This window comes from Schistocerca gregaria, chromosome 1, assembly GCF_023897955.1.
Source record: "Schistocerca gregaria isolate iqSchGreg1 chromosome 1, iqSchGreg1.2, whole genome shotgun sequence".
NCBI classification, from domain to species: Eukaryota; Metazoa; Arthropoda; class Insecta; order Orthoptera; family Acrididae; genus Schistocerca; species Schistocerca gregaria.
In genome coordinates, this window is record NC_064920.1 from 407,935,397 (window position 1) to 407,947,406 (window position 12,010).

A 12,010-nucleotide genomic window follows, 5' to 3' on the forward strand; every position below is an offset into this window, starting at 1 on the left:
TCGTGTTAGTATTTTGCAGCCGTGAGTTCTTAAACTTATAGTTCGGTAATTTTCATACCTGTCAACACTTGCTTGCTTCGGGATTGGAATTATTATATTCTTCTTGAAGTCTGAGGGTATTTCGCCTGTCTCTTACATCTTGCTCACCAGATGGTAGAGTTTTGTCAGGGCTGGCACTCCCAAGGCTACCAGTAGTTCTAATGAAATGCTGTCTACACCCAGTGCCTCGTTTCAACTTAGGTATTTGAGTGCTCTGTCAAATTCTTCACGCAGTGTCATGTCTCCCATTTCATCTTTATCTACGTCCTCTTCCATTCCCATAACATTGCCCTCAAGTACATCGCCGTTGTATAGACCCTGCACATTTCTACCTTCCCTTCTTTGCTTAAAACTGGTTTTCCACCTGATCTCTTGATATTCATACAAGTGGTTCTCTTTTCACCAAAGGTCTCTTTAATTTTCCTGTAGGCATTATATTTCTTACCCCTAGTGATATGCGCCTCTACATCCTTACATTTGTCCTCTAGGCATCCCTGTTTAGCCATTTTGCACTTCTTGTCGATCTCATTTTTGAGACGTTTGTATTCCTTTTTACCTGCTTCACATATTGCAATTTTACATTTTCTCCTTTCATCAATTAAATTCAATATCTCTTCTGTTACCCAAGGATTTCTATTGGCCCTCGTCTTTTTACCTGCTTGATCCTTTGCTACCTTCACTATTTCATCTCTCAAAGCATACCATTCATCTTCTACTGTATTTCTTGTCCCCATTTTTGGCAATCGTTCCCTAATGCTCTCTCTGAAACTCTCTACAACCTCTGGTTCTGTCAGTTTATCCAGGTCCCGTCTCCTCAGATTCCCTCCTTTTCACAGTTTCTTCAGTTTTAATCTACAGTTCATAACCAATAGATTGTGGTCGGAGTCCAAAACTGCCTCTGGAAATGTCTAACAACTTAAAACCTAGTTCCTAAATCTCTGTCTTACCATTATATAATCTATCAAACCTTCCAGTGTCTCCCGGCCTCTTCCACGTGTACACCCTTCTTTCATGATTCTTAAACCAAGTCTTAGTAGCTATGATTAAGTTATGCTCTGTGCAAAATTCTATTAGGCGGCTTCCTCTTTCATTCCTTAACACCATTCCATTATCGAATTCCAGTCCCCCATGACTGTTCAATTTTCGTCTCCCTTCACTATCTGAATAATTTCTTTTATCTTATCATATATTTCTTCAATCTCTTCGTCATCTGTGGAGCTAGTTGGCATGTAAACTTGTACTACTGTGGTAAGGGTAGACTTACATCTTTACACTCACTTATCAACGATCCCCTCCACAGAATATTGAAACAAAAAGTCAAATGAGGTGTCACCAAAGCTTTCAACCACTAGCTAGCACTAGTACATTCATATTCAACACCATAAATTTCAAACCACCAACCACCGCAAAAACACGCTCTTCATCGCTCTCTCTCTCTCTCTCTCTCTCTCTCTCTCTCTCTCTCTCTCATACATACGCACACACGATATAAACATCATGAATAGAAGTTAGTCTTGAACATATACTTCGTTAGGTTGGCAAAAAGTAGGTAAATATGCCAAAGAGGAGGAAACACGTAATGGAGTCGCAATATTTCGTTTTTTTTTTTTAAGTAGTGTCCTACGAAATAGTTAAATCGAGTGACAAAAGAACAATTGTACATCACAAAACAGAAGGAAAAAAACATGGTGAACAGTGTGAAGAAGGTCAGAACGCAAATTTGCGCTTCTCTGTCAGTAATAAAGTGGTAGGGCGACCTTCAGACCAGATGAGAAGAAACGCAGATCAGGAAATCGCAAGTAATTACTTTTTTTTCATAAAAAATCGCGATGTGAACTGTTTAATAATCTAAAACTAACAAAACTGTATCGTTACAGATCCCACTGATGATGCCTTAGAGAAAGAAAAAGGCGAAACGCGTCTAGGATAAATAAATCAAGTGGCAGCAGGAAAAGGCGGTTTTACTTACAAAACAAGTTTTTCTATGCTTGCTGCGGAGGATGGCCACGCAAATTCTTGTTGATACCCAATGGTATTTATGTATGGGGGTTTGGTGACCAGCGGTAGCGTTTAAACTCAGAAGAGATTTCCTGGAGCCACTCTGCAGGGTACATGGATTCGTGAGATTGTCTCCGTACCCGTACACGTCCATCTGCTCCATACAATTTGAAACGAGACTCGTCCGACCAGGCAACATGTTTCCATTCATCAACAGTCCAATGTCGGTGTTGACGGGCGCAGGCGCGGCGTGAAGCTTTGTGTCGTGTAGTCATGAAGGGTGTTTGAGTAGGCCTTCGGCTCCGAAAGCCCATATCGATGATGTTGCGTCGAATGGTTCGCACGCTGACACTTGTTGATAGCCAAGCACTGAAATCTGCAGCAGTTTGCAGAAGGGTTGCACTTCTGTGACGAACGATTTTCAGTCGTCGTTGGTCCCGTTCTTGCAGGATCTTTTTCCAGTCGCAGTAATGTCGGAGATCTAATGTTTTACCGAATTCCTGATATTCGCGGTACATTCGTGAGATGGTCCTACGGTAAAATCCCCACTTGATCGCTACCTCGCAGATGCTGTTTTGCCATCGCTCGTTCACCGACTTGAACACCACGTTCAAACCCACTTAAATCTTGATAACTTGCCAGTATAGCAGCAGTAACCGATCTAACAACTGCACAAGCTACTTGTTAATATATATAGGCGTTTCCGACCGCAGCGCAGTATATTTCTGCTTACATATCTCTGTATTCGAATACGCTTGTCTATACAAGGTTCACCGAGGGTGAATACAACATCCACCAATATAAATCACAACGACTTCTAGAATCTTGTACACACCATACAACGAATCGCACTCTAAGTCCAGTCTAATGATTGACTAACACCTTCAAACATAAACTTTTCCAAATATGGATCACAGTCTCAGCGAAATTAGAGCGTAGTCTTAGAGCTCGCTAGCCCTTTATTTCCTACGCTACGTGATTACTAGTAAAGTCACCGAAATTAGAGCGTAATTTTACTGCACTTCCTACACAAAGTGATCTCTAAGAAACTTTATCCACTCTATTTCAGCGCCAATTAACTCATTTCTCCACACGTACAATCGTAAGAAAAATCTCTCCAGCAGGTTCGAATCCTGCCTCGGGCATGGATGTGTGTGATGTCCTTAGGTTAGTTAGGTTTAAGTAGTTCTAAGTCTAGGGAACTGATAACCTCAGATGTTAAGTCCCATAGTGCTTAGAGCCAGTTTGAACCATTTTTTCCCAGTGACTGTTAGACGTGATAATTAGAGCTTGCACCTACCAGCTCTGGTGTAGGGTTCACTAGCAAGATTCAAATCAGCCCTGAACTCCTAAATCCCAAAAACCATAGGGGAAGCAATTTAGACAATCACTTCACAATTTCATTGCTTTTAACAATTAAATGTAAGTTCTTCGGTGGCCTTCGTCTCTTTGAATAGCGACCAGATCGATGTAATGATATCTCTGACTTGGACAGCTGGCGTCTGCTGCTGCCACCATGAGATTCTTTGCCGCAACTTGCTCGTTCTATCAACCGCGGTCGAAAGCTCGCTTTTCTACGTCTGCACACTTAGAGACTTGCATTACAGAATATACATACATTTATAACCATTCATCACACATTAAACACTTACCAACAGCTAATTTAATATGTTACAGCGAATCAAAGTCCGTGACGGCACCCAAAAACTTTTGTCCCGTCGCAGTCTCTAACACCCACTTGAGTGGCAATCCAGAAAATAACAATACAGCCCCGACGAACTTATTAACCTTCGAATGCATAACTTAAACAATTAAGAAGAACACAGAACATTAAAGGACTATTTGTGGTAACCGAAAAAAGTGATAACTTTTTTTTTATCTGCAGTTTTGACATGAACTGTAAGGTGCAAGCCAGCAGAAATAACGTGCAAGACGAGATTAAAATGAATAGCTTCCGACATAATTACTGGGATGTATCTGTTGCTAATAGTTCCTCATTTTACGCATTTGCATAACTTACATTTCAGTCAACATTAGAAAAATCAGTTCAAGTTATCATAATTAATCATGAAGAACCTCGTGTTGGCACGTTGGAGAACTTAATGAGTTCGTATTTGGTATCAGAAACGATGTGAGCATCTGCGATGAAGACCTAGTGGTAGCATCTCCGATTCTGTAACCCTCTGTCGCCTCAGGTTCCAGCGTTTGCTTCCATTCATTCGCAAGTGCGTAGTCCTTGTCCCACTTACATTTCTTGTTTAACGCTCTGATCTCAATGTCTTCCTTAATAACAGAATTTTAGCAGCACTACCAATGAATGGGATGAGAGTTTTGCACCTCAAACTTCTATTTATAATCTTTTGTGTGGCTGTGTTGAGTAAACAGATTCATCCAAATCTCTACCCTTAATGTGATATCGTTGTTCTGGACAACGTTGCCGCTCTACGCAGCACTCACAAGGATTATTATAAATTCCAGAAAAACTCGGAACAAGACTGGCGGTTTCCGTGTGTTTTTGGGATTGCCGTTATTCCAAGTAGTTTGGTTCTTAATTCACTGTGCGAATTCGATCCGCACTCGGTTCGCCTCCCTACCTCATCAACTAGCACATAACGCATAGTACTGTACGAGTAGAAAGAGTCTGTACCAAATGTATTGTAAGTAGGCTGTTTGGGGTTTTATGTTGGTAATGCCACGTAGTGCTCTGTATGAAAATCGCTGACTGCGCTGTGTGCGGTCTGTGGCTGGTTAGACTCATGGTTAGAATAGTCGTAGTTTTTGAAAGTAGCATGTGAACAGCGCGTAACGTTGGGCAGTTGGAGGTGAGCCGCCTACATGGGTGGATGTGGAAGAGAGAAGCCAGAATTTCGAGCGGACGATCTGGACGTCTATCCGCCAGAAAAAGGAAATTTGTTTAATTGGATGTCACAAAATTATATATACATTATGATTTTTTAACGCTATTAAGGTAAATACATTGTTAGTTCTGTATCAAAATCTTTCATTTGCTAACTATGCCTAACAGTAGTTAGTGCCTTCAGTTGTTACAATCTTTTATTTTGCTGGTAGTATTGACGCTCGCTGTTTTGCAGTAGTTCGAGTAACGAAGATTTTTGTGAAGTAAGTGATTCATGAAAGGTATAGGTTATTGTTAGTCGGGGCCATTCTTTTGTAGGGATTATTGAAAGTCAGATTGCGTTGCGCTAAAAAAATATTGTGTGTCAGTTTAGTGATGATCAAAATAAGTAAGGAGATAACTGTCTGAGTACGTTCAGTTATACTCAACTGCCTCTGTGTCAAATAACGTAAGAGTTTTTCCAGCAGTCATTCCTAATTTTTCAAGGGAGACGTTTCAGTATTTGCATTCAAGCATAAACATGGATTATTTATTATTATTTTAATGTTCTAGCATTTGACTCATTCGCTCTCTTGCTTCCCAGGGCAATGTTATTAAGTCTGAATTATAATCAGTTAATTTTGCACACTTTTCTACACGTTCTTTGTTCACTGTCGAACCAGTATTTGTTACACAAAACATATCTTGATGACGGCAGTATGGAGATCTTATGCAGATGGGTGGCCAAACAGTCATGTTCAGTAGTCAAGCGGAACATGACTATAGTTTCTCTTCTTGGTACAACAGGCACTACCATGGCGTCCATGTGGCTGTCCACATCTTTCTCTCACATGGAATTTATTTGGATCGCTTTAATTCTATCTCGAAATGTGCAAAAAAAAAAAAATTGTTCAAATGGCTCTGAGCACTATGGGACTCAACTCCTGTGGTCATCAGTCCCCTAGAACTTAGAACTACTTAAACCTAACTAACCTAAGGACACCTCACACAGCCACGCCCGAGGCAGGACTCGAACCTGCGACCGTAGCAGTCGCACGGTTCCAGACTGCGCGCCTAGAACCGCGAGACCACCGCGGCCGGCTTGAAATTTGCTGTTAAATATGTGTTTCACTGCGAAGTACATGTTATTTCCTCCAGTATGCTTGATTTTTTGTACCCTTTTTGGCTAGAAATTCTGCTTTTTCTTTACTGTCTTAGCCACATTGAGATGGTCTCCACTGTACTGCAGTTGTACTGTTAAGTATACACGATATGTTATCAGAGTGCTTCTCAGCCATTGTCAAGTGGCTACTCACTATTCCGTTTGTTGTACGTATTTCAATGTGCGTTGTTTCATATGTAAACTGAAGGTGGAAGGCGGAAGGAGAAGGGAAAGGAAGTGGAAGGGATTACCCGTGTCAGATGCATCGGAACGTTACGCGATATTAGCGGCGACGAGTGAAAATGTGTACCGGGTCGGGATTCTAATCGGAGATCTCATCTACATCTACATCTACATGACTACTCTGCAATTCACATTTAAGTGCTTGGCAGAGGGTTCATCGAACCACAATCATACTATCTCTCTACTATTCCACTCCCGAACAGCGAGCGGGAAAAACGAACACCTAAACCTTTCTGTTCGAGCTCTGATTTCTCTTATTTTATTTTGATGATCATTCATACCTATGTAGGTTGGGCTCAACAAAATATTTTCGCATTCGGAAGAGAAAGTTGGTGACTGAAATTTCGTAAAAAGGTCTCGCCACGACGAAAAACGTCTATGCTGTAATGACTTCCATCCCAACTCGTGTATCATATCTGCCACACTCTCTCCCCTATAACGTGATAATACAAAACGAGCTGCCCTTTTTTGCACCCTTTCGATGTCCTCCGTCAATCCCACCTGGTAAGGATCCCACACCGCGCAGCAATATTCTAACAGCGGACGAACGAGTGTAGTGTAAGCTGTCTCCTGCTTACTACGCAGATGCATTTACCATTACGCCTTCCGGGGCACAGTGTTAGCTTAACTGCGTTGAGTATGTCGGTACGCGTTACGACCAACCCACATTCTCACCGACCGCTGCCTATTCACACTTCCTGTGCAAGTCCTCCATGCTAGCTACTACGAGAGTCCCGCAAGAGGTCGGACGTACATGCGAATCTGCACTGAAGAAGGTAGATCCAGTGCCTGTCTACGTGACTCAATCATATGAATGTGTGGTGTCTGTGACACGTCCAAAAGAACGGACACCATGCATTCGTGTAACTGGTTCGTCTAGATGGGCAGTGGATTCACGCTCTTCAGTGCGGATGTACACGTACGTCCGACCACCTGCAGGACTCTCATAGTAGCGAGCATGGAGGACGTGGACAGGGACTGTGGATAGGTATCGGTCGGTGAGAATGTGGGCTGGTCGTATCGCGCACTGACATAGTCCGCGCACCTGCGATAGCACTGTGTCCCAAACGGCGCAGTGGCTAACGCACTTGCCCAGCACACATATGACCTTGCGGTGTCAGGTGAAATACAGAACATGTTTCTCCAACTGCTTGGGTTCGTCATTCACTCTCCGACTAGCTGGGGTGTTCCTGGTGCGACAAGTGAAATGAGCAGATAGATCAACGTTCAGGCACTTACGTTCATGCCTAATCTGCTCAGGGGAGTGTATACTGTTTTTAAGCTATATACTGTTTCTAAGCCGACTTGGATATACACCAACTGGAACGTTGCAGGGTGCCGTTTTTCTTTTTTGAGTCAATTATTTAAATCTAGACAGCGATGGGAACTGTTCTACATTTGTATGTGTTGAATGGCATCTTTACTTTCTGTACGTTGTGTTTTGCATCTGTAAAAGGCAAAAAAATGAATAAATAAAAAAACATTTTAAGAAATCAAAATTTCATCCCTTGGACCAAATCCCAAGGATCGTCGTCGCTGATTCCGCGTAATGTCCTGAAGGAGCTGACATCAGTAATCCCTTCGCCTCTCTTCCCTTCCCTTCCCTTCGCCACCTTCAACTTACATATAATGTATCACAGCTGCGAACTTCGCGTTGCGTCTGTCCTTTCGGAGATGTCAGAAAGGGACACCATGAGTTAATATAATGCGATGTTTTGTTTTTCTTTTCTAAATTAAGAATTTATTTTCAGAGATGCATTTAAGAATTCTTTCAGGAACATTGTTAGCAATTATATCTTCTGTTGGTTTCTCTCTAGCAGGACTAATGATAACACTTGTGTCGTCCGCAAAAAGTGTGACATTCTTGATGTAGGTTAAGTGGAAGGTCACTCGCGTGCACACCGAGGGGAAAAAAATCACAGCACCAAAAAGGAATTGCGCTGTGAAAAGTTGTTGGGTGTGTTTCTACGTCTGAAAGACGATGTCGAGCCAAATTTTGCGCGAGTGACACAGGAGTGGTTCCAGTTGCACCACTATGAGGACACAAACCAGGACTGCTTTAAATGTACACCGTAACGGCCGTGAGCGTCAGTTACCTTTTAGATTGGACGTGGTGAGTTGACGTTAGTGAAGAATGTCTTTAAGGCGATAAAGACAACATTATCAACACCTCAATGAGTTTGAACGAGGTCTTGTGACAGGGCTACAAGAAGCTGAATGTTGCTTCTGCGATCTTTCTTTTCTTTCTTTCTTTTGCCACCGCCTTTTCACGCATTGTGCGCAGGGTAGTATGGATTTGGCGTGGTTAATTTTAAGGGGTGGCCGCATGCCCTTCCAGCCGCCATCCCATACACCCCCCCCCCCCCCCCCAGGACCGAATGAGTGTACCCCAGCTGTCTGTGTCTATTATAAAACGTGAAATAGTGGGAATGTGTGGCAAATGTCTGCGAGTCGTGTAATTGAGACGGGAGGCGGGGACTAGACCGGTATTCACCTAGGAGGATGTGGAAAACCGCCTAAAAACCACATCCAGGCTGGCCGGCACACCGGCCGACGTCGTTAATCTGCCAGGCGGATTCGATCCGGGGCCGGCGCGCCTACCCGAGTCCAGGAAGCAGCGCGTTAGCGCGCTCGGCTACCCTGGCGGTTAATGTTGCTTCTGCGATATTGCAGAAAAATTTGGCAGGAATGTAGCAACTGTACATGATTGCTGGCAGCGGTGCTCACGAGAATGTACGGCCGCAAGAAGACCATGTGGCACTACCGAGAGGGAAGACCTTGGTGTTCGGCTTATGGTCTAGCGTTGCGTACTGCTCTCAAATTGCCACTACAACGAACTGCTACAAATCGATTAGTTCAAAGACAGTTCCGAGCCAGACGCTCTGTAGCGTACAATATACTGACCCAAAAAACCATTATTTGCAAGTTCAATGGTCTCAAGCGAGAGCTCATTGGAGGGCAGGGTGGAGGTATAATGGGTTTTCTGATGAAAGCTGGTGCTGCGCCAATGCCAGTGATGGCCACATGTAACCAGCCTGTCTGCGTGCTGGACACTGGACCTACAATTGGAGTTATGGTCAGAGATGCGATGTCGTAGGACACCAGGAGCACTCACATGGACATCCCAGGCACCCTCTCTGCAAATTTGTATGTCAATCTGATGACTCGATGTGCTGTGCTGCCATTCACGAACAGCATACCACGAGGTGTTTCCCAACAGTATAAACCTGTTGTAACCTACACGCTCTACAGAGTGTCGACATATTGCCTTGACCTGCTCGGGCACCAACAGCGTCAGCAACAAAGAGCATTAACTGCCCTGTATTGACCGGCCAAGTGCAATAGTCACGGATATACATTACACAAACTGACATCCGGCACCTGTACGATAGAATGCTTGCAAGTTTGTATGCTTCCATTCAACATTCTAGCGGTTCACCGGTCATCAATGTACCAGCATTTCACATTTACAACATCTTATCTAGCACTTACATTAAAGTGTGATATTTCGACTTTAATCACTTAAATATGTTATTTAGATAAACTTATTCAGGAAATTTCATTAGTCTACATCAATTATTGTTTGGTGTTGAGATTTTCTTTCCATCAGTGTAGGTATATAAGGAATACACATGGACCCAGAACTGAATCCTGTGGAACTCCGTTCGAGATTTCCGTCCAGTCATTAAAATTTTCTCTGCTTCCATCATTTTTTGAATTCTGCTCTTCAGAACAGTAGTCCTTGGAGTAAGTTGGTAAAGCAATACAGTAAGGTTTAAGGAAATTTTATATTAATTATTTAGAGCTTTCCTGCCGGCTCTCTTACAGCAAAGTTTAACAGTGACACTTTAGATCGTCGCTCGAATAAACGCTTGGACGGTGAGATAACATTGTGAACACTGTGACACGAGCCTATTGCTGGATACCGGAGATTTCCGTGGACCCCCTGGGAAGCCGATCCGTTATAGCAGTAGCGGCAAACGGTCTGTCCCAGGTATCGCGCAGCTCGCGGTGCCTGCAGATAGTATCGCCATGTGGCCAATCTCGGGCCCGGCAATTAACGCCGCTGCGACGACCCGTTCCTCGTTAAAACGCACTCGCGCTTATTTATTCCCCATTACGGACGGCGGCTGGACGAGGTGATAATGTCGGCGGCCCGCCACCTGCCCGCACTCAATCTGGCTGACCATCGGCCAGATCGCGTTTCCGCCAGTTTTCACAAACTGGTCCCAATCAGAATTCACTCCCTGCTTTCATATTCATACTAAGTAACGTTGTCTGCTCTATGGTGATATAATCTTACGGCCACCGTCATACACTTAAAACCATCGTCAGTCCCATCTTCACCTATGTTAATACACTCCTGGAAATGGAAAAAAAGAATACATTGATACCGGTGGTCAGACCCACCATACTTGCTCCGGACACTGCGAGAGGGCTGTACAAGCAATGATCACACGCACGGCACAGCGGACACACCAGGAACAGCGGCGTTGGCCGTCGAATGGCGCTAGCTGCGCAGCATTTGTGCACCGCCGCCGTCAGTGTCAGCCAGTTTGCCGTGGCATTCGGATCTCCATCGCAGTCTTTAACACTGGTAGCATGCCGCGACAGCGTGGACGTGAACCGCATGTGCAGTTGACGGACTTTGAGCGAGGGCGTATAGTGGGCATGCGGGAGGCCGGGTGGACGTACCGCCGAATTGCTCAACACGTGGGGCGTGAGGTCTCCACAGTACATCGATGTTGTCGCCAGTGGTCGGCGTAAGGTGCACGTGCCCGTCGACCTGGGATCGGACCGCAGCGACACACGGATGCACGCAAACACCGTAGGATCCTACGCAGTGCCGTAGGGGACCGCACCGCTACTTCCCAGCAAATTAGGGACACTGTTGCTCCTGGGGTATCGGCGAGGACCATTCGCAACCGTCTCCATGAAGCTGGGATACGGTCCCACACACCGTTAGGCCGTCTTCCGCTCACGCCCCAACATCGTGCAGCCCGCCTCCAGTGGTGTCGCGACAGGCGTGAATGGAGGGACGAATGGAGACGTGTCGTCTTCAGCGACTTCTGCCTTGGTGCCAATGATGGTCGTATGCGTGTTTGGCGCCGTGCAGGTGAGCGCCACAATCAGGACTGCATACGACCGAGGCACACAGGGCCAACACCCGGCATCATGGTGTGGGGAGCGATCTCCTACACTGGCCGTACACCTCTGGTGATAGTCGAGGGGACACATCCAAACCGTCATCGAACCCATCGTTCTACCATTCCTAGACCGGCAAGGGAACTTGCTGTTCCAACAGGACAATGCACGTCCGCATGTATCCCGTGCCACCCAACATGCTCTAGAAGGTGTAAGTCAACTACCCTGGCCAGCAAGATCTCCGGATCTGTCCCCCATTGAGCATGTTTGGGACTGGATGACGCGTCGTCTCACGCGGTCTGCACGTCCAGCACGAACGCTGGTCCAACTGAGGCGCCAGGTGGAAATGGCATGGCAAGCCGTTCCACAGGACTACATCCAGCATCTCTACGATCGTCTCCATGGCAGAATAGCAGCCTGCATTGCTGCGAAAGGTGGATATACACTGTACTAGTGCCGACATTGTGCATGCTCTGTTGCCTGTGTCTATGTGCCTGTGATTTTGTCAGTGTGATCATGTGATGTATCCGACCCCAGGAATGTGTCAATAAAGTTTCGCCTTCCTGGGACAATGAATTCACGGTGTT

The 12,010-nt window shown here is 45.0% G+C and overlaps 1 protein-coding gene across 1 annotated transcript in view; it reads left to right on the plus strand.

Moving 5' to 3' along the window:
- The window catches only part of LOC126351251 (BEN domain-containing protein 4-like), a 92,277-nt gene that overhangs the window by 63,729 nt on the left and 16,538 nt on the right, over positions 1-12,010 (plus strand). The gene's annotated exons all lie outside the window — the stretch shown is intronic.